The sequence below is a fragment of the Neopelma chrysocephalum genome, unplaced genomic scaffold, assembly GCF_003984885.1.
Source record: "Neopelma chrysocephalum unplaced genomic scaffold, ASM398488v2 Primary Assembly neopelma1_139, whole genome shotgun sequence".
NCBI classification, from domain to species: domain Eukaryota; kingdom Metazoa; phylum Chordata; class Aves; order Passeriformes; family Pipridae; genus Neopelma; species Neopelma chrysocephalum.
This window is the reverse complement of record NW_020897801.1, coordinates 2,614,713-2,638,014: the sequence shown is the minus strand read 5'-3', so window position 1 is coordinate 2,638,014 and position 23,302 is coordinate 2,614,713. Positions and strand designations below refer to the sequence as shown.

General features: G+C 38.4%; 1 long non-coding RNA gene across 1 annotated transcript; it reads right to left on the bottom strand.

Moving 5' to 3' along the window:
• Positions 1-532: 532 nt before the first annotated feature.
• Positions 533-6,335, bottom strand: LOC113975554. The gene is made up of 3 exons (XR_003536851.1): positions 6,241-6,335; positions 3,607-3,707; positions 533-627 (listed from the first exon to the last, which is right to left on the bottom strand). It is a non-coding gene; the product is annotated as an uncharacterized LOC113975554 (long non-coding RNA).
• Between the last annotated feature and the right edge of the window lie 16,967 nt (positions 6,336-23,302).

The following is a 23,302-nucleotide window of genomic DNA, read 5'->3' as shown; positions in this document are numbered from 1 at the left end:
TTCTTCACAACTGCACCGCAGCACCCAGCTCAAGTCCCAGGTAAGAGCTAGGGGAAAGTCTTCACCAATTTAGCAGGGCTGCACCCTCCCTTTCCAGTGGACCAACTCTGGCCTTGCCTTCTCTTTCCTAGGCTGGGAAGAGCCAGCCAATTTTACTGAACAAAAGTTGTTGGCAAGGCAATTAAATCTGTGAGAGCCTTCTAAGTGTACAGAGTCTGAGTGCACAGACAGATCAGTTTGCAGATCTGCAAAGCTCCACCATAAGATAGAGCTGCATGAGCACAGTGAGATGGTTTTTTCCACACTAGCCATAGGTGATAATCAAATGTCAAAACGACCCAAATATGATGGAACTGTCAGCGTTTTCCAGGGCACAGAAGGCAGAGAGGAATCAGCACTCAGTGGAAGGGGGCTGAGGGGCATTTGCGTCAGCAGTGCACAGGGACCAGCAAAACCACTTCAGTAAGAGCATGGTGGCCATCCTGGATGCCTACCTGGAATTATCCACTGCCTCTGGACTGAAATTCCTATATAAAAGACATCTAGACATCTGTGCCAAACAAAAATCTGGTTTGAAATGCTGCAGTTTCTCACAATGAAAATTTTGGGGTTCGATCTGTGCAAAGCCTGTTTTAAAACAGAAGAACAAGATGGAAAAATTTCAGGGGTTACCATAAAGTCTTGCTGAAAAATTAAGATGTATGGAGACTCTGGGTTATCACTTTCTCTCTCTCTTTAATTTTTTCATGTCTCTGAACGAAATCTTTACAGGTAAATATATCATGTCATATTTAATAAAAGATAATTTCTCCTACCAATGAATATCACAACAAATGCTGTCCCTCTTTTGGAAATAATAGACTTTTTTTTTTTAATCCTAAATCCTCAAACACTGAAGATAATTCAGATAAATCAAAATGAATATTCTTAGTGATTCAAAGGCAGGGGTAGTTCCCTTGAACTTGAAGGACTACCATATGTATATTTAAAAAAAGTATTACTTAGTAATACCTAAGTGTAAAAGGAGGATCAGGGCTTATTTTTTTTAATACTATGAAATAAAAATTACTTTCTCTAAAATACCTTTTCTTTTTCACATGGAAATGTGACAAATGCATTAAAAAAATCCACCCAAAGTTGTTCATATCCTCTTACAAATCATGTTTCATATTTTTAATGTGGTAGTCTGATCAGATGCAGTAGTTTAAAAATGTCCGTCAAAATTTCCTTTGTTGCAAGATTTTGAGTGTTTACTTCTTTAAGACAAATTGAACTGTTTTGATTTAAAACACTGTACTTTCAGAGGGAGTGGAATGGATTGCAAAACATGTTTTTAGAAATAGTTTTGGGGTTTGCAAAAATCTAATTAGAATACCTACAATGAAAAAAATGCAGTCCTTTCTTACAATTCATTATACTCTTATTCATTTTTTGTGAAAGATTTAAAAGTTAAAATTTGTATCTCCATGCTGAAGTTTTAAATTTCACCACCAATCCAAATTAAAAATGTATAACTTTGAAAAATATTTAATTTACTGTATGAAAATGTCACAACTAAGCTTAAAAACCTAAAGAAATACTAAAGAAAACCTGGATTTAACAAAATAATATCTCTAACGCTGAAACCAGCAAATCACATACTAACTTTCAATTTAGCAAAAATTGCGTTATCATTTTGCTGCTTCTAATAAAAAGAATGTTTCGGAGTTAGGTTAATTTCTATGCTGAATAAAAATGTGCAAAAAATAAAGTCATGCTGATTTTTGCAGAACCTCAGTATTTAGCATTATATTCCATAAAAATTGGAGGAATAAACTGTACTGCATAAGCATGGGTGACATTTTACAGGAAGTTTCATGAAATCTGATAGTTGTGCAGGCTTTGAAAACACCTTTAGTAAAACTTAAGGGGACAGCCTTGAGCGAACTGGGTTAATATACATAGCATAACCTCCCAATTCTTCATGTTATGTGTCATCAACCAACGTGTCTATACTATATATCACCCTATTTAATTAAACAGAGCTTTTTGTGTAAACAAAAAGCATACTACTTTACCATAAAGAGATCTCTTGAATAAAACTGCTCTTAGACCTCTTTCAGTTTCACTGATTTTTTTTCTTTCTTACAAATACCTGCATATTGTTGGTAAACGAGCCTATAATTAGCTGTATTATCACAGTCTTACCAGAGGCCAAAATCTATAGGCCTACTTCATTGCTTAAAATTTGTATAGATTTTGAAGAGATTGCACCCAAACTAGTACCTGAAACCATATTAATTTTATAATCCCAATGAAGGCAAACCAGACATAATGTGTGATGCTGAGTTTCAAGGTTTTGCAAAGAGCTGAGTACACGGTGTCTGTCAAGAAAAGAAGAACTAACATAATTTTTCCATATAAGCACTAGTCACTGAAACTCTTTTAAAGGGCAGGTATCCCTGCCCTGTGTTTCTCCTGCCCTACAGATACAACACATTTGTCTCATCCTTTAGTGATATCTGTCTCAGCAGCACATAAAACAATACTACAGATAATGTTTGTTCAATTTTAATATAGTAAACCTCACAGCTGGGAATAAAATCAGAAATTCAAATCTTTACCAAGTCATTGAAAGAGAGACAAAAGCTATGGAAACAACAGTTGTGTACCCCTGTATCTATTAAAACATATTTAGTCCAAACTACTGCCACCACGCTGTCCCTAATAACCTCCTCCTCAAATGCCATGGATTCTTTTCTCTGATGTTTTTTGTCAGACACAACAGAAGGGTTGCACAGAAGACTAAAAGCAGTCTATAGAGAAAAAGTAAAATTTGAAAAACATATTAGAGTTGCTACTTCAGCGCTAACAAGGGGCAAATTTAAGTTACATTCACATGAGGCTTATAAACAGTACTATGTGCTCCTCTGTGTAAACGACCAACACACAGCACTGTGAACAGTAGATCTGCACAAAAGAAGATATGCAGGAGGTTTCTTTAATGATAACAGAGTTTAAAATTGTTTATTACTGGTTCTTTGCATTCAGGGTCAATATAGCTGGAACCAAAGAGCTAGTGCCCAAAATTTTTTGAGTGCTTATTAGATTTCAGAGTTAACAATTTCAGAAAATGAATAAAGGGTTCACTGTTCACAAAGATGCACTGGCAGTATTTGTTCTTTGCTGAAAGGTTAATACATGCTTGCCTTTCCCTTTGATTGTTTTTTGGAGTTTTTTTGGGGGCTTTGGTTTGTTTGTTGGGGATTTTTTAAATAAAAAAGTCTAAATTTTTCATGAAAAGATTACCTAACAATTTACCTAAACAGTATTAGCAGATATACCACTAATATACAGAAAGCAATTTCAGAAAGACCTTCATTATTTCTTCTTGTGTTAAAAAACTAAGAATGTTTCAATAAGAATTTCCTTAGGAGGGCTCCCTGTCCATCTCTCGCTTAAGGACATTTAACACACACTCTAAAGAAAAATATGATTATTGAACCTCTGCAGGGAACCACGGCCTCCTACTCAGACACCATCTGAGGCCCCAGTTTGAGTGGCTCTGTTCACTAGGATATACCACTGCCATGGAGTCATGCTATTAAAATGTCTCATCTGACTTACCTTTCACAGGTATTTCCCTTGAGATCGTTAAAGAGGGAATTATTTATTTCCCTTCAAAACCACCACAAGCCAGGAAAGAGTTAAGAGGATGCTTTCTTTTCCTGGGAAAAAAAAAAATTTGTTTGGGATTACTTTTAGTTCAGAAACATTTCCAGTAGATTGGACTCCAAAAATAGGAGGTAGCTGCAACTGGCCTGCTTCCTCCTCTCAGTTTGTCCCTGAACCAGAAAACCTGTAAGCAGTGGCAGTAAAATGGTATTCAAGCTTTTTGAACAGGTGCTGAGCACAGCACAGCTGAGCTGTGCTAAAGACTCACCAGAAAATTGCCTGTAAAACACAGAGTGAGCAACGCACAAGATCCATCACTCAGACCTGCCAGCTCAGAAGCGCCTGAGACTCTGCAGATGGTTGAGCAGACTAGTAGTGCTGGGCAAGAGGAATTTTATGGAAACTCAGAAGCTTCTCCAAATCTGATTAAACTGTGAATAATAACTATTCTTGCTCCTGACTTCTAAAGAAAGCCTGGGCTAAGATACTCTACCCCTTCCCTGTCATAAGAAAACTTTTAGGCCTCAATCTGCAGAGGTGCCTAGGAATTACAATATTATATCAGAATACTTCACTGATAAAAGGCACTCTTCGTGCACTAATCAAGAAGCACAGAAATCCACCAAAATAGAGAAGACATTACTTTGCTCCTTGCAGGAAAACTGAAAGAGCTGGGAAGAGAGATGTGCACACTCTGTTGCTCAGTCAGCTAACAAGAAATAAAATTTCTGCCCTGGAATCAGCATTCAGCACTTACAGGAACATAACAATACAGAACAATGACAAAGACATTCAAATTATTTTACGACCGTAAAAATAATTGTGGAAAGTACCAGATTGGTTAACAATTGGCAACAGTAAATTAATATTATTGTTTTAATTAGTTTCCTTTTCAGTTCATGAGTTGACTTCATAAAGCTGCTACTCTGTGTTGATAGACAAAAACACTCGCTTTCTGCAAAAGCAGCATAACATAAAAAGTCTTTCTCCTTTCTCTTAAAAAAGATGGGTTTGTTCATCTAGCTATAAACCAGCATATTAGTTTAAAAATAACTTAGGAAACTATGTCTTTCTGAATTGTGATTTTGCCAACACAAAGAAATAGCTCATATATTTATCTATCATTACAGCCTGGTTATGGGAACTAGAAAAAGGAATGCAATGATAGGAACATTAACCTTTAACAATGGTTGAGCTATAACCCACTCTTGTTCCAAGACTTCAGTTGCACAATGAGTCTATTTATGATAGTTTAAAATGTCTTTTCTGATAGCAGTGTTTATAGAATTAGCTTGAGATGACATCTTCTTTTCTATTTCTCAAGGCCCTAGTAAAGCAGAGAAAAGAATGCATAGGGAAAACTAGACAGGAGCAATCTGTACGACTATCAGAGAAATGAGTCTGAGACCAGATGTTTTGTCAAGATTTCCATTGAGCAAGTCAGGATTCTCTGCCATCTCCTTTCTAAACCCAAACACTCACTGCAGAGCACTTGGTCTCCCACTGTTGGACTCCTTGGGGCAGATAGGAGCTTACATATTGTTTCATCACTCTTCCCACTGCACTTTCCCTGTTTGGCTCTTCATGAACTTTGCCCTTCGCATTTTTATCTCATTTTCTTTCCATACTCTACTAAGAATTGCATAGCAAGCTCTGATTAGCCATCTTCATACTATACACATCCTGTCTACATACTTCATATGTAGAGTATAAGAACTTGGTAAAAATTGCCTTTTGGCAGCATGCAGGAGAGCTTCCACTAAGAGTTACACAAACAGCACGTTTTACTGTGCTTGACATTTGAAAGAGAGTATAAACTAACCTACTATGTGAGTTAAACTTCCTAGAGTATTGCAGTGCTTAGTAGTGCATTCAGTATTCAGAACTGTGTTCAAACCATTTGAAAACTAAAAAGATGCTGGTTTTTTAGAATTTAAACCTGAAACAATTCAGAATATTTTTCTGAGTAAACCAGTTCACCATAATCAATATGAATTTGTAAAAAAATCCTTTGATCTCTTTTAAGCAGATACTGTGGGGAAAGAGGATGGTGTTACAAGTGTAGCAGAGGTTTGGGAAAGTGACTTTAAAACGGTAACAAATTAATAAGATATGTCTCTTTGGAGATCTTTTTTTCGGGTTTAGGTTCAGTACTGATACATGTAATTTCATTTTTATGTGCAAAAGTGTGTGAGAATCAGGCTGTGAGTCTCTAAAGATTTTTCTTCCCTTCCAAGACTATTGGGCAGCAGTAAAATATTTTTACAAATTGCAACACTCATTGTTGAAGTAACAGTACTTCTTTTCCAAAAAGTTGAGTTGTACCCATGTCAAGAGAAACAAAATCCCCCCTTATTGCAATGTGAAATGAAGTTAAACAAAAGAAACTATATCAGTTATGCTAATTAAAACAATTCTTTGCACACATGATCATTTGCATTCAGAAAAATAAAGCAAATTTGAACATATATAAAGAGTTCACATTCAGACAGGTCTCATGACCGTATTTACACATGAATGCACATTTGAGGTTAATTGTAAAAGTTTCCTTTCCCTTTTTTAATGCTTCTCAGTCACAGGATATACCTTGGAAAACCTGACTTGTGCTCAGAGTTAAATAGGATTCATCTATGTTGCATTTGAGTCAACAAAAATGCTGGTTTTCAAATTAATGATGTAACATTGCCTGAAAAAAAAAAGAAAATTTTTTTTTATTCCTGAAGACAGACCTTCTTTACCTTTACCAAGCTACCAGCACAAAGTTCAACAAAGGAGAGAAGACATGACACCTACATTTGTTTCGGTTCAGAGCAGTCACGCAGTTTTGAGTTAAATTCCCAGGTCATGCCCATTTGCTGGGTATTAGTTTGATTCTCAGAGTTATTTAACTACACATGGACTAAATTCCTTAGGAGGAAACTGAACATTGTTCCAGATGTGCACCAAATGTACTCCAGCTTCTAGCAGGGACACAAGGCCTGGAGGAGATCAGCCCTGCCGACAGCTTCAAATGAAGTGGATCCCGGGGACTTCCATTAGAGGGGACCAGACGAAATCCAGTCCAATTCCTGCCTCAAAACACACCTAGTGCTGATAATGCAGCATCAATACCATCCGTTTTGGCTTGCTCTCTGCTTCTATTGCACCTACGGGCTTTCCAATGTCGACAGGCAGACTGGACAGTCTGACAGACACCAGAACTCAGACAGCTGCCACAAGAGCTAAAAAATATGCACTGACAGGTGTGTTCTGAGTCTCCTGCGCAGAGAGGAATATAATAATGTTCCTGGCTTCTAGTAAGTTCTGCACCCAATATTAAGTAGAAATTTAAATTTTTAATTTTAAAGATTTTTTTTTTTACAAAGATCTTTGTCCTTGGTGCAATCCCTGGTTATTTTCACCATATGTGACCTTCCCTTCAAGCAATTAGTTTTTTATTAGTTAGGAAACAGCACTTGATCAGTGCAGCTTATGAAAGAGCATTTGCATACTGTGCCCTGTGCTCTCTAGTTTTATTGAGACCATCTAAAGATCTCTTCTCTAGCCCATCAGATATTGCTCATCCATTCCGCTGGTTTTGCACAGCAAGAGGGGCCTCAGCCACTGTCTGATTTGGCAGAGGAAAAACCATCACCGACTGACTCATCCACTCAGAAAACTGAGCTGCTTTCTGTGTAGAATTTTAAGATGTTCTTCTTTCTTAGAAAACAAAATTTTATGCAGCACAGCACCAGCATGCTGGAGACTTTTCATCTCAGCATCAAGTCTGTAAAAGAAGGGGTTTTAATTTTCTTGATTAGAGAAACACTCATTGAGTTCTAGGGACATATGTTACTGATGGAGAAAGACTATTTGCAAGAGCATAAAGTGATAGGACAAGGAGTAATGGGTTCAAACTGAAAGAGGGTAAATGTAGGTTAGATCTACAGAAGAAATTACTGTTAGAGTGGTGAGGCCCTGGCACAGGTTGCCCAGAGAAGCTGTGGGTGCCCCGTCCCTGGAAGTGTTCAAGGACAGGTTGGATGGGGCTCTGAGCAACCTGGAATAGTGGAAGGTGTCCCTGCCCATGGTAGGGAGGTTAGAACTGGATGGTCTTTAAGGTTCCTTCCACCCCAAACCATTCTGTGATTCTATGATATTACTGACAATCGTGGACTCCTGTCATTGTTTACAAAATTATGTTATTAAAAAAAACCAACAACAAACCCTGTATGGTTTTCACATATAACACAGTACCAACCTAACATTCTAGGACTAATTTACTGCACTCAGTGTTGCTAGGGATAGACGTTTACAAATCCAGAAAAGATACACAGTATTTTTGATCTGATCATTAGTTTTGTGACTTCAGTACTTGACAAGCTAGCCAAGAAATTCCAAGGAGAAACACAGATTCCCTGTAAATGTCATAATGCTTTCACTGGTAGTATCTCAAATAAGTTGCATTGAGAACTATAAATTATAAAATCATGTTCTACTTCTACACACTCCAAGGCCTCTAGTCCTCTTCTTGGATTCATCTGGCAAGGCTTGGAATTTCTCACAGAAAGTCAGCCTTTGAAATAAGCCACATCTCAAGTATTTCTTCATTTTTTGGCATCAAGGGCCATCTCTCTTGGTGTTGTATCAGATTTTGGCAGGGGACATTTGACTATCTAATCTGTGTATTAAGATCCATATTTGATCTTGATTGAAAGTGTGTCTACACTTCCTAATATTACTCTAAAAAAATTCACATAGTTGCAGGATTGTAAGCTGTCAAGGAATTCAAGATGAAATTTGCTCAGTTACCAAGATGAATTCTGCCTGTCAGCTTTTTAAACATAAAGGCTTTTAAGATAAAAATAGATTAAATTATTCAACATAATAACAATATACATCAACAGAGCATAAAACATTATTTTGTCTGAGGTTTCTCCCCCATGCAAATTTCTTTCAACAACTTTTGATAAGAAAAACCTAGCCAGTTTAATATCCTGATGCTTCTTCTTGGGGACACACCGATACAGAACAGTCACCTAAGACAGTTTATCATTTGGTTTATGCATGCTGGAAGGTACTGTGTGTGGCATTAGCAAAGCATGAAACCACACAAAGCAAAGCAGACTGCACATCAGAATCTCTCCTGTTGCTTGGTTTTGGCCATAGTTGTGCTTTATGTCTTCTGCAAGAGAAGTGTAATCTGCCATGCTCTTCAACTGGGGCTATTTACTGTGGCAGCAATGCATTTCGAGCACAGGTCTGATTCTAGATCTCTTTTATAGCAATTTATGTTTTAAATTCTCAGTGTTTTCCTACCTGATTAATGAAAGAACATGGGATCTCTCTATTGTGTAAAATTATAGATGCAATTCATATACGTAGATATTAAATCTAACTGATAAAATGTTTAAACTGTTTAAGAAACTGGTAGTTTTGAGGATCAAGGCCTTTGGGTTTATAATTTTATTTTAACCTTGACGAACTAAGTCCTTCCAGTACAGTTCACTGTCCTGACCAGCACAATTCTGGTGCTCAGAAGCACCATGAAATTTAATACATGAAAGTTAATACAAGCTGAAGATCTTGCATCATTTTTTTCCCTGCATCAGTAGCATTCCAGTCCACATTTTCAGGTATAAATTTTCCAGTCCACATTTTGTCCCATGACATACCAGTTGACTCACAAGGAAAAATATGGCTCTTAAATACATAATGAAAAATTAAATAACTCAAGATCCTCCCTTTTTTTGTTGGTTCCCATAGTCACACTTTTCTTGGTGGTTGGACTTTTTCAGTGGAATGTCCCCTGCTGTGGAATATGAACTACCTAGTGACCCCTTGTTCTCCTTGCATTCAGCACAGGGTGCAGAAATTAATGACATATTCATAATCATATTGAGCTCTGTTAGTAGTAGCAAAACTGGAAATTCATTTAGTGGTATGTGATTCTTTTTTAACTATGTGGGACAAAAAGAACTCTGCAGTTGTTGGAAATCTTGATTTAAATATTTCAAACAAATAGTTCTGTGTTGATTTTAAGGTTAGCAAGAACAGTTGCCATCAGCTAAAAACGTTCTTAATAGATCACAAAGTATATTTTGTCAAACCACAAGATAGGTTTGACAATGCTTAGCAGTATCTTGGATTTAATCACACCTTGTGTCATTATGCAGAACAACTGTAGTCAAAGGCATTGAAGACCACACTGTAAATTCTTGTCCAACAATTCACCTTGGCAGTACTTGTTTTGGTAAACTTCCATGGAACTACTCACATTGACTTTGCAAATTTAAGCAAGAGGGGTCGAGAGTTCATAATTCAGTCCGAAGATTTTGCTTAGCAGCTGGGGGTGAAACGTGGCTTTAGAGTTTGATAACTCACAGCCACTGGAAAGGTTCCTTCCATTGTCAAAGGGAGCTGGTTTGGGCTGGCACAGCACAGTCTGGTGATCAGCAGTGTATGGAGCAGTCCCTCTGCAGGGCTGTACCAGGAGGAAGATCCTATACCTTTCAAAGTGGTTCTGGGAACAAAGCCATTTGCTACTTCTATATGAAGGGTGGTGCACACTCTTTGCTGGGACTTTTAGCTTGGGAGGAGGGAGGCATGCTGTTTTCTAAAAGTACAGATTGCTTTTTTTTTTTATTTTACTTTCTAAAAAGTAACAGATGTATCTTAAAAACTAACAGAGATTTAAAAAGAAACAACAAAACAAACCATGTATGAGACAGCATCAAGAAAAAGCCTGTGCAGATGAACTTTCTCTTTGAAAAAGCTGTCCATTAAATCAACCATCTGACTTGGGTGCAGTGAATTAGTGGTCTCAGTCAAGCACTTGGAAATAAAGCCACAAGCACAATGGGCTGGATTCTGCCCTAGTAAAGTCAGCTGGAGACTCGTCTGTGAGCAGGAGGAGACCTAACTGGACACATTTAAGATGCTTTCTAGCAATTGGCACGAAAAAAGGCAAATAATTAATAGGTTACAGAGACTTCTGTGCCTGTCCAACAACCCAACAGCTTTGAGCAGCAGACCCTTCCCACCCTGGTTACCTGAAATGTCAAGAGCACTGTCCTACTGGCAGAAAAGTGCCCTTGAAGGTGGCATCACTTTGCTCATGACAGAGATCCATCCCAATTCTGTCCCACCACACACAGGAAGAAACCAAAGCGTAGCCAAAGCTAGAGGTGAGGAAGACAACTGAGCTGGGCCCTACCATCAAATTCTGGAGGGGCAGATTCATATTGCCAGAGGCCTTTACAGTTCAAAGAACAAGCATCAAATGTGTGAGATCCTTGTGAGTCAATGAAGACAAACACCTTAAGTTATAAACAGAAGTGTCAACCATCTTATACATTAATGGTGTTGGTTGTTAAATATGAACTCAAAGTATTTAGCAGGACCATGATGTATTTTCACCTGTCATTTACCTCTGCAGCACTCAGTTCACTACCATTTTTAATGCAGAAATTTTCTTTCTGAGCAATCCAACCAGAGATGCTCATAGCATTAAAAGAGGCACTTACAGAAGTTTTCCTCAGTTTCATCATGATTCTCTAGTACTTATACACATCTGTGAATGCTGCTCATTCAATATAAGGTATGGGTTTAAGACTAGAAAGAGGTTATATTTATGATAGGTTGCCTACATCATCACCAGATGAGGATGCTTATCAAGTATGTACTGCAACATCCAAAATTCCCAAGCGGACATATTCATGCCAGTTACAGTTGAGATCAGAGTCTGGAAATGCAGATATGTGAAAAACAATAGAGGAAGGAAAATTTTAAGAGAGATTTGCTGTGAAAGAAGTCTGATAACATAGCTCTAAGTTTTAAATGCAAAACCAAGTCAAGTCTTTTTCTTCCTGAAAAAAATTTGTCCAATAATTGGTAGATCAAGTAGTCATTTAGGGTAGTGTGACAGTGAAATCAGATTTCCTCTTAGTTTTGCCAATATTTAATTTGCCTCATTTTGAGCTAAGTCAGTCCCTTCTCACCCCTATGTTGAAGGAAAGCTGCGGAGAAAGACACTAACCCACCTCCAAGCATAAATAAACAACCAACCTGAGTTCCTCAGATGAGCCTAAATAAAGGATGTTATGATGTTACAAGATGTTGCTGTGTGAGCCAGGAAAAACCTGAAACAGTAAAGAAAGAGGAGTACCATCAGTTACACAAGCAGGCAGGCAAATGGAAACTTCCTGGTGCTAAATCTTTCCCCAGTGAAACTCTAAGAGCAAGCCCAGTCTCATAACTAGTGCCAGTCCTGGGGCCAGGTGCTTAGACAAGGCTCCTGTTGTCCTGGTAAAGTCAAAGCCAGCTTTATAAATTTGGTGTATAATATATTGAGCTAAAGTGCTAGTTCTCATCTGACTAGACTTCTACCTCATCATACAGCCCATGATGCAGTCTCACCTTTCCTAGAGGACTATTTCCAAAGTGAACTGTCAAGTTATTTTATGGGAAGAATCTGCCTGGTGACCTGAGGTGAAGTGGGGAGAAAACAAAGTTTTAAGCAGCTAGAACACATTTCTGTTTCGTTTTCTTGTTTGCAGTAGATTTGTTTCACCCAGTTTGATCTCAAAACTTCAGAGAAGTACCAGTCACTGTACCTGGAAAACCAACAGAGACATCAAATTGTTTTGTCTTGCACAATTTGTGGGGAGATGGAGAAGGGAGTAACTCTCCTCCCTCAGGAGTTGCACAAACAGCTCAGGTGAATACCGTGTGGTGCCATGACATGAATTAATCAGGAGTCTCATAAGCAATAACATAACACCAAACCAACTCTTCTCACTTCCTCACTCAATTGCTGCTCACCTCCTTTAAAATGTCATTCAAAAAGCACGTACCATCCATCAGGGCATAGGATTTGCAGACTCTTTTGTGTTTCTCTTCTTCAGAAATATCCATCTTACATAAATCAAGCAGAGCCAGACTATAAAGATTCCACTGAACAAGGTACAGTCCTCATTAATATTTTGTACTTCAGCATTATCTACCGCAGAGAATTGCAAAAACATGGAAAATTGTATTTTTTTTAATTTAAAGAGCATCAAAATAGATTTTTTTTTACTACCTTCAAGATCTTCTTCCTTATAGCCCAAGGATGATTATGTTGGTTTATGCCTTACATTTGTGGAGATAAAAACAGAGACAGAAAAAGAGTGATGGTCAAGCAAATCCAGCTTTCTAAATCTCTCTAAGACGTCCATAGGCTTTGAAAGAACAGGGAGGGGAAAACGTTTATAGGCTCTGAGCCAAGTGTAAGCATTATAATACAAGGTTTTGTGAAGCTTCCTGACATCTCCAAAATAAAAATAAAAAATCAGGGCATATTTAAAAGCTTCATGAGGCAAAATGGCAGTTATGTCTGAAGCTATATCAGAAGGAACTGATGTGCAGTTTCAGTGGATTGGTCAGTACAACCACAGATTTATTAAGTCAGAAGGCTTAGCAGGATTGCCTCACCACATTAAACAAACATCAAACAGGATGAATTTAGGTAGCATACCCACCTGCCAGACTAACCCAGGATCTAGGAGACTGATGAATTTGGCACCATTTCACCTTGATATTTGCATTACGATGCTTATCCAGAAAATCAGCTGAGAGAGAATGTTGCTTTTGACAGTGGAAGTTGCACAATACTTGTGGCATGAGGATGGCTATTTTCACACCATGTTTTTTGCAAAAGAAACCTTGATCTCTTCCAGGCTCCTCAGTGTAATTCTCCTGATGCTCTAACACGTGCCAAGAGAACATGCTTGAAACACAAGTTTCTGGATTTGCTATCTGTAGACTCTCACATAATAATACCCAGTACACCCCAGATGTTTGCTCCTCCTGCTAAGGAAGTAGCAAGCACCCCTCCCCATCACTTCTTCTCCAGCATATTCATACATTCAGTGGCAGAAACCCCAAAACTGTTTGGGCTTTAGAGCTGCTCATAATAAATTCAGACGCAGAGCATCGAGCTTTTCTTTCTCCTCATTATATATAGAGCAAAGTCACTCGCAGAAATGAAGTCTAGATGCATGTGTATCTTACAAACAATATAAACTTCAGGAATTTTTCGACTCTCAATCTTTGCGTAAGATGTTCTCAGGGAAAGGAGCCATTTCTCAAAATTGTGGAAACGTAGATTTCATCAGATAAAATGGTTTTCCCATTCAACACGCAGAAAAGGTCTGAAGTAAAAAAACAAAAGCTTAAGAAAGAGCATAAATAAAATTAACAGGAATTCCTCTAGGCTGAATGTTAGAATAGAGCCAAAACTATTGAAATGTCCGGAACCCAGACAGCGCCTAACTAGTTCACAAGTTCATTCAGGGTAGGGAAAGGGGGAAATGTGGTCAGACGCTTCTGTCATTTTGAAGAATTTCTGTGAGACTTTGACAAACAAGATGAATGTTCTCATTCAAATGCACCACCAGTTATTTAACTTACTTCCCCTGAATGTCTGGACTTCGACTGCCTGAAAGATTGAAATATTTTGTCCCACAAGCATTTCTGGTGTATTGATTTATTGATATTCTGTCCTGAGCCCTCCTCAAAAAGAGATTCCTGTTCTGAGCATCCACATGTGTAAGCAAAACAGGGTGTCAGAGCATGCTTTCTTCAGAGCCCTTACCATCAGGTACTTCTCCAATGCCACCAGGCCGGTTTACATTGTTCATAGGGGTGTTGATACTCTGAGGAAGTTCTGAACTGTGGCCATTGCTGAACAGCAACCTAAGGAAAACTTCCACTAGGCTGTCTCTCCTCTTTGCTTTTAGCTTGTAAAATCTAAGACATCTATAAAGAACCTGAGTGTTTTCCTAACATTAACATGTCATCGACCATCTTTTACTGGCATGAAGACAGTGGAATATAGAAAGAAACAAGCTATATATCCTATAACTTCTAATAAATGACGTCCCATTACAATAACACTGAGAACTTCCTAACTTTTCAGGGATATAAAATATTTATATTCTAACCTAGTACCAGTTTTACTAATATAAGGTTCTGACAAATGGCAATTCATGTCCATTTTGCAACACGTCCTTCTCTTGGGAAGGACTGCCCTGCATTGATTTAGATTCAGGGCTCAGTTTTAAGTATCAGTCACATCCTCAGACCAGTGAATTCACTTGGAAATACTTTGACAGAAAAAGTTATACCATTAATCCCCAATGCACTTTTGCAGAGAGCATTACACAGCCAATGATGGGACAGGCTCCCTGGCTTACCATAGCCATGAAGTTGGGCTTGGCACTGTACAGCACACCCTCTGTTTTTAATCTCCACAGAGGAAAGCCAACACCAGCTTTCACATGGGTTGAGTGTTGGGAGAGTTCTCTTTTTATAAATGCCCAGAGTCACTTCAGGGTTGGTGCTAAATAAAGCAGGCAGCAAAAATGTAAACTGCCGGCTGATGTTTTGTTTTGCTGCACATAGCCACCAGGAAAAGTGAAATATTTAAGAATCCCCAGAGTACAAGTGGAAAAGAGTCTGCAGTATAGCTCTGTCTTATTTGACTATGCAATAAAAAGAAACATTAACCATTCTCAGAGTGCACTTCAGCACTCCTCAGCCAGTAGCTGTGTGACCTGGCATCAATGTCATCTCTGACTATGTTACAATGTTCATAATTTTCCAGGGAACTGAGAGTACAGGAAAAGCTCAGCTGACGTATCCTTCCATTTGCTGAGGAAAGCCACAAGTTTTACGTATTTGCTACAATTCCTGCCTGAATTTAGAAAGAAATATTGCAGTCAAACATTTTCTAGCTTCGATTGTAATGATAATGGATTAGGTATAAGAAATTACCCTCTTTACCATGTCACATGTCAGCTACAGCAAACCTGGAGCTCCAGCTTGCCATGCTGTTTCCAAATAGCAGCTCATCTTCCAGTTTTAGTGGTCTCCTTGCACTCTGGTTTCATTACTTCACATTTCCTCTCCAATAGACAGCAGGTCAAACTCTCCTCTCATTTCCAGTCACATTAGTCTGCAGTTACTTCATAGATCTCCTTGACATTCTGACAGGCTCCTACCATGTTGACCAAGATAAAAAAGTCCTCTCCTATAAACTATATGGAATCATAAGTTACAGAGAAACTGAGCATTAATTCCAGGTTCTGCTGAGGTCAGTGAGAGTTCTGCCACTGGTTTCAACAAAGACACAATTTGCTCCCCCAGTACTGAATAAGCCCACTGAAGTCAGTATATATCCATTTGGCAGGAGAACAAACCAATTTCTGCTTCCAGCTACAGCTACACAAATCCTTTTATTTCAATGTTATCACTCCCTAATTCATTCTCAGGAGGTCTCCTACAAGAGATTTTTTAGACAACGGTGCTTAGTGATACCTTGTGTTCATAACTAGAAGACATTAATACTTTCATCTATTTCAGCACCAGATTTACCTACTGTATTTGATATGAGGAAGGAAAAAGCATTTTAAATAGCCATCCTCTCACCTCCTCTTTTCAGGTGTAAGTGCTTGCAAATCTAAACAGAAACAGTAATGTATTTAACATACTTCTGTGTTGTATCATTTGAGGCAATGCTGTCAGCAGAATAACATGAGATCTTTATGCCAAAAAATGGGAACTGAAAAAGCTTTAGTGGTATTATATTAATAGTTCAGCAGTTTCTATGTAGAAGATGATATTATCCACAAAGAGTCATTTAATGGAGAAATTTACTGTCTTTCATGATCAAAACTCCCAAAATTACTAGTTTTAAGTTCCCTACAATGTTCAGTCCCCAGTCTGAAGCAAAAAATCCATCTGGGCTCTGAAGTTTAACATCATTAGCTATTCTAATAAAACAGTGCTGGGAAAAATATACTAATGGGTAAAATCATTTGGCTAAAAGTAGTTGCTAATTGATTATCCTGTTTCTCTAGAACAGCTCTTGTTCTGTTCGACTGCTGATCTTTTCCTGAAAGGAAATGAACCTTGAAGGAACACTGCAAATTTAACTGTGCCATTTAGTCACTCCTGGCAAAATCTTAATGGCAAATTGTTACTTATACTGAGTTCTCAGTATTAGGAGGTGCCCAGAGCACAGTTTTAAGTGATGTGTTAGCTACACAAATATCTATTTGAATGCAAATTTAGGGGCACTATAACAAACAAAACATTTTTTCTTTTTTATTCTATTGGTGACACCAGTTACACTGTGATCTGCAACATGCTCCTGAGACCACAATCAGCATAACTAGAGCTCCCTCCTTGATATCACATGCAACACTTGATGTACTTATTTTAAGGAAAGGTAGACTGATTTCTGTACTGAGGGCAAAACAGATACAATGAGAATTGGAAAACTGAGTAATCTGCTGCATTTGAGGAGCAGTTCAATCTACTCTGTGAAAAATTTGAATCTGAATCTCTCTAGGCTGAAGATATCAAGCCCTGACTTAAGCTTAAGTAGTTCATACAAGCATATTAACTTTAATTCTGTGTATAGAGTAGTGGATATTGAATTCAAAGATGCGATGTTAAGTAAGCTCTGTTCCAAGCATAAGAAGGCACACATCAATTGAAAAGGCCCAGTAGGTTTTGGTCTTTTCAGTGAGGGGAAATATCAAGTAAAGAGAATAAAGACTTTATTTGAAATCTCGTAATGGAGAAAATGTGAGTTGTATGTGTATTCAGTCGAATTTTATCAAAATCCATATGTTTATGTGTTGAAGGGGAATTCTGAGGAGAAAAGAAAACATTGTAATGCTAGAAAGCAACTGCGAAATTATTAGATCAATAGGCTGTCAAAGTTGATTCAGTAAAAAAAAAAAAAAGTTGACTGCTTGCTACAGTAATTCTGCAGACAAAAGGACAAGATTTGAATTGTAGTTTAGTGCTTTTCTGAGAAAAAAAAATGCTGTTTCAGCTTGTATTTGATGATGATTAATACCTACCATATATTTGGCAGACTAATCTCGATCATTTTTTCTCCAACAGCTCACAATCATCTCCCTCAGGGATGTGTGTGTCAGCACATTGCCTAATGATAAACTGATAGCTGGATCTGCTGTTAAATAAGATCTGCAACATGACAAAGTGCCCACTTTTTATGTTTATGCATCTGTAAGTGTTACAGGGGGCAGATCTCCAAGTAAGTTCAGAAAAAGGAGGAGCTAAAAAATGCTGTGTGATGAGTAGAAATAAAATGGACACATAGTAGTGAATAATGGAATTAAAGAATGTGGGAGATTTGTCTTCATAAGCTGGTCCTTCCAAGAACTGGAGTGGGAAGGGAGTGGAGATCAGTGAGGACATCGGAAAATTCAACTTCCAAATGTTCTTGGATGCTTCTCAAGGGAAATAAGGAGCTGCAAATAGATGTGAGGACAAATGGCCACAAGTCTACAAGAATTTTTCCCCCCTCAGGAAATGATGGAACATTATTTTTGGGCAGCAAGCCAGCAGAACAGTTCTTACCACAGCTAGTTCGAATCAGCTTAGCTATAGGGTTGAGTGTAAATGCAGATATCAGGAAAAAAAAAGAAAAAAAAAGATACCAGAGTAGACAATTGCAAGTCAGTGTCTTTTCCTTAATATCCAGTGTTGATACTATGACTGGAAATTCATTTATGATATGCATTTAATCTTATCAGCAATTAACGTTTCTGTTTTGAGTGTTCCTCAGTGGATGCACCACAACAGGGCAGAAGGAGACTCACGCCAAGTACACCCAAACAAAGAACTGCTGAGAGGACACTACAGGGGAACTTCTTTTTTTCCTGGGAAATTTGCATGAGTGGGTGCCTCTCTGAAATGTCACAAGATGGTGAAGTTCAGGATCCTGTAAGGAGGAAACAAGGCAAAAAGCAGGACTTCAGATAAGCACACTATTTTCTTCCGGGGTCTGCCTGGGAGAATCCCATGGCAGGCAGTCCTGGAGAGAAGTGCCTGGGAGAGCTGGGACTAACTCCTCCAACTGCTGTTCTGTCCTGACAAGAGAATAATCATGCACAGGTGGCCTGTATGGATGCACAAGACGTTCCTGATGACTCCAGCATGAAAATAAACATGCAAGAGGTAGAAGCAGGGACAGGTGACTCAGGAGGAACAAAGAGACTGTATCTGAGCGTGAAGGGACGGGGTGAGGAAAGTCAGAGACCCAAGTTGAACACGAGCCAGCAACGTGCCCTTGCAGCAAAGAAAGCCAACAATATCCTGGGTTATATTGGGAAGAGTGTTGCCAACATGATTGAGAGAAGTAATCCATGCCACATCTGCAGTGCTGTGCCCAGTTCTGGGCTTCTTGGTACCAGAGGGACACAGTCTTATTAACGGATGGAGTCCATCAAAGCCAATGAAAAAATTGGAGCATCTGTCACACAAAAAGAGAACTGGAATTGTTCAGTCTGGAGGAAAAAAAAAAATCTCAAGAGGATATTACCAATATGGGAGAATCTTACCCAATGGAAGATAGTAAATAAGACAGGTCTGACTCTCACACAGAAAATTCCATTTAAATATAAGAAAAAAGATTTTTACTATAAGAGAAGTCACACACTGGAACAGGTTGCCCAGAGAGGTTGTTGAGTCTCTGTCCTCGAAGATACTCAAAACTCAGCTGGAAACAGCCCTGAGCAACTTGTTGTAGCTGATCTTACCTTGAACAGATGGGGTGGACTGAACGATCTCCAGAAGTGCCTTCCAACCTGAGCTATTCTGTGGTTCTGTAAATGTTCTTCTGTTCTGTGATTCTGTTGTAGGAACCAAAACATTTTTTTTCCCAATTTTTAAATCCTTATTTACACAGGTACTGCAACACAGGTACTGCAAAAGACATACAAACACAGATAAAATAAGCAGGAAATTATGTAGTAAATTAACCAGTTTCTTTAAAAAAATGGAATGCATTCATATTTAATACTGAAATGAAGCAGCATCAATCTCTGAAGCAAACTTATGTGATTTTCTACCACACAATGAAAATGAAAGAGTAGAGTATTCAAAATTATCCAAACCAAGAAACTTTCAAATGTAAGTTCTGGAGACTGGTCTAAAACAAATTCTGAAAATTTAAAAAAACAATTACTTCAGAGTATATTTTATACATTGTTCAGTTCTTTTTATTTGGCTTCTGAAAAATTACATTTCAGACACATAATTCTCTACTCTTTGAACTCTAGGTATCAGTGCTACCCAAGCAGACATACTGACTTTGACTGTTCTTCTGACACATTCACACCACAAACAGTGCTACTGAATCCATGAGGAAGGCTGCTGTGCCATCGGATCTGGAAGTGGGCAGATAGCCCCATATGGCTTCTGGGTGAGACTTTTCAGGAAAGGCCAACCAAAGTGCGGGAATGGGAGCACAGCAAGGAGTAGAGGTGTGCTGTCTGGGAGGAGCAGTTCCCAACAAAGGCTGAACACACAGTTGTTGCTACTCTGGTTTTCCTTTTCAGATTAATAGACTTGGGTGCTCTGATTGAGAAATATCAGTAATGAGTGAAGGAGGAATGGATTTTATCCTTATTTAAAACACGAGGCAACTGAGATACCAAAAGGCCAGGTCACTTTTGCTAGAACGTTTAAAAAAAGAAGTGACAGGAGCATTAGCAGAACCTTCTGAGCCTGATTCAGTGCTTGAGCTACAGGAGAAAGGAGAATGAGCCATGTCTTGTACAAATGGGTATAAAGGGAGAGAGAGTTTAGAGGGGAATGGGGTATATCCAATTGCACAGAGTGTTCATGCTCACGGGACAGCTTTGCAGATCCAAATGAATTTCAATGAAGGAGAGAAGCCAAAGAGTTGGAATAATGATGCACATCCTCTGGCACAAGAAACATTCCATAGAAAGCGCTTGCTTCTAATGTTGCCTGATGAGAAGGGACAATCAGAACATCACTCACCACACCGAGAACAGCCCCAAGGCACTAATCATCACTAGGAAAATCCAAGCTCTTGTCACCATCCACAAAGGCGTGGGGAGAGTTTGCAGAAAGATATTATGTAGCTAAACAAAACCTGGCCTGACGCAACATTAATCAACCACTGAATGTCATCACCAAAAGAAAAAAGAAAACCCGAAAAGAAAATGGGTTTCTTTGATTGTTTGGTTTGAGGGTATTCCTTTCTTCTTGCTTTTCTGTATTTATGGAGTAATTTTTCTTACAACATCAGTTTTTCTTACATTTTGCTTTCAAATCAGTGGGAAAAGATGTTTTTCTATTTGGCTATAATAATCCAGATCCTCCAGACAAAAACACTGAAGCAAAACAAAATTGCCATCAGAAGAGAAACTCTATCTGATCTCCTTCCAAAGCACAGCTCTTCAGATTAAATCTTAGTTCTCTATCCCATACCCACCAATATTATATAAAGTGCTAGCTAGATACTATTTGCCAAACTAATTTAGATGCTATTTTTTTATAATTTACCAGTAATAAGTTTACTGTTTGGAAAACTACTCAAGAAATGCATTTTAGCAGTTTTTGCTTTCAGAAATAAAAGGTACTGATCCACCTACCTATGAAATGTAATATTAGGAAAGGATTGGAGAGTTTGAAGTAATTTCTTTGTCCTGAAATGGCTTAGGAAGTTAAAAACTCCAAAGCATTTCTTCAGAACAAACCCCAAGATGTTAAAACTTCTCACAGGAACTTAGAGCACCTCATACTGGAATAGGTCCAGGTGGTTAGGACATTTGTCTAGATGGAAAGTTCTCCCATTCGAGGTTAAAGCAGGAATGTCATTAAAAAAGTGACTGTGCCACAGTACTTTGGTGTTTCTCCCTCTTTCCAGAACTGAGAAATGCCCAGGAATATAAATATATGAGTTACTGTGAAATAAATTATTTGAGCTTTCTAGAATCTCCTGGATAGTTTGCTTGGAGTCCTCTGAAACCAAAGAACTGTTTTGGCTCTTGGTTATCTATTTGTAAAAATGGATAAAGAGAGGGGGAAAAAACAGTGAAAAACTATAGAAATTCCATTATTTCAGAAGCTATTCTAACATATTCATTACTGTGGTATTTGTCTAAACCAGAAAAAGGAAAAAAGAAAAATACAAAAACCAACTGAGACCTCAGTGAAGGGCAAGAAGACAGTGGTAGAACTTGTAATGAAAATAAGGATTGCAGTATGGGTGGTTTAACCATGCATCTTCCATTACAGTTCATGGAAAATTCTATGGCACAATCTTTTAGCTTTTACTTAAAACCTTCACTACTGCATAATGCCTTATACGTAGTCATTCTTGTTTGCTAGTTTATGCTTTGGAAACTATCTAGCCCTAAGAAATGGCAAAGGTATTTCCATAGGCACGAGACCAGACTTGGATGCTAAAACAATATTGGATTTCCATGTCAAGAAAAGAATTTAGAAGTTTATTTTTCTTAAAAGATACATTTCTTTAAGTGTGGCCATGTGCAACCATCGTTTGTTCTTCCTCAGGTGCTGCAAGTTTTCTGAATGAAGCATACAGTGTGTTTAGGATTGCAATCCCATTTGCAGCAGTGCATTTATTTAGAGAGTCTCAAACCCCTTTGCAAACCTGACTTACTTCTCTGTGATCTAAACATTGGGTCAGTTCACCTACCAGTGAATTCATGTCCAATAAGGGGTGACAGCCATTTATCAGCATCCTGGTAAGTTTTGCAAATCAAGAACAATCTTGTTTAGAACCTGACAAGAGCATCAGAGACAATACCATTATTCTTGTGAAAGAGTAATTGTGCAGAGATACAAAGATTGCTATATCAAATTATATCAGCTTTTCAGGACTTCCAGTGTCATTTAGAACAGTGTTCATGCCAGGCATAGAATTGAATACAGCAAAAGTTGTCATATTTTCTAAAGTACAATATCAAAGAAACTTCTAGTGAGCCTTCACTGAAACTACAAATGAGTGTTTTTGAGGACAGAAAACTATTCGACTGGAAATAAGAATAATACATCAGAATCAAATTTAGGAAGCCATTTTTTTTCAGTAAATTGATACAAAAATAAGAGCAGGAGCATTTGTGTATATCTGAACCCCAAGCAAACACTTCAGATACACCCAGAGAGCTCCTCAGGTGATTAATCTGGCAATAACATTTCCACTTTCACAAAAAGCTTAAAGTTGGCAAATACATGGGACTGAGTCAGGAACTAGGGGACCTGGTGCTGGCTGTGGGACAAACAAGCCCCTAGAAATTTCCACACTGAAGAGAGGAGGGACTGACAACACGTTAACAGATGCTGCCATGGGAGAAGGAGGTTTTGTCTCCTGGATCTCAGAACCAGCATGGAAGGAAGTGGAATAAAAGTCGTTGCTTCCTCTCCAGATTGGATCTGCACTTCACCAAGAGAGGGAGAAGGTGGTGTTTTCCTCTGCCTCAGATGAGTTTTCCCAAGGAAAATTCCAAACTCACCCCAAAAGCAGAGGGCTCAGTCTGCAACAACAGACAAGCTGCTTCTCAAGCCTCCATGGATCAGCTCTCAGGCCCCTCTTCTGAACAATTTCATGGCAAGTTGCTGTGAGAGTTGTGGAAAGCAAGGACAGCCTTGCTGAATGCCTCTTTCCTTTGTAACTTAAGCCAGAAGGAAGTACAAAGCTGATTATTAATTGCATGATGTGTTGAAACACATTTTTAAACCTCTTCCATAACTACCATTTGCAGACTCCTGGGGACAGAAAGTCCTCTGTTTTCCCACAGCAGGTCATATT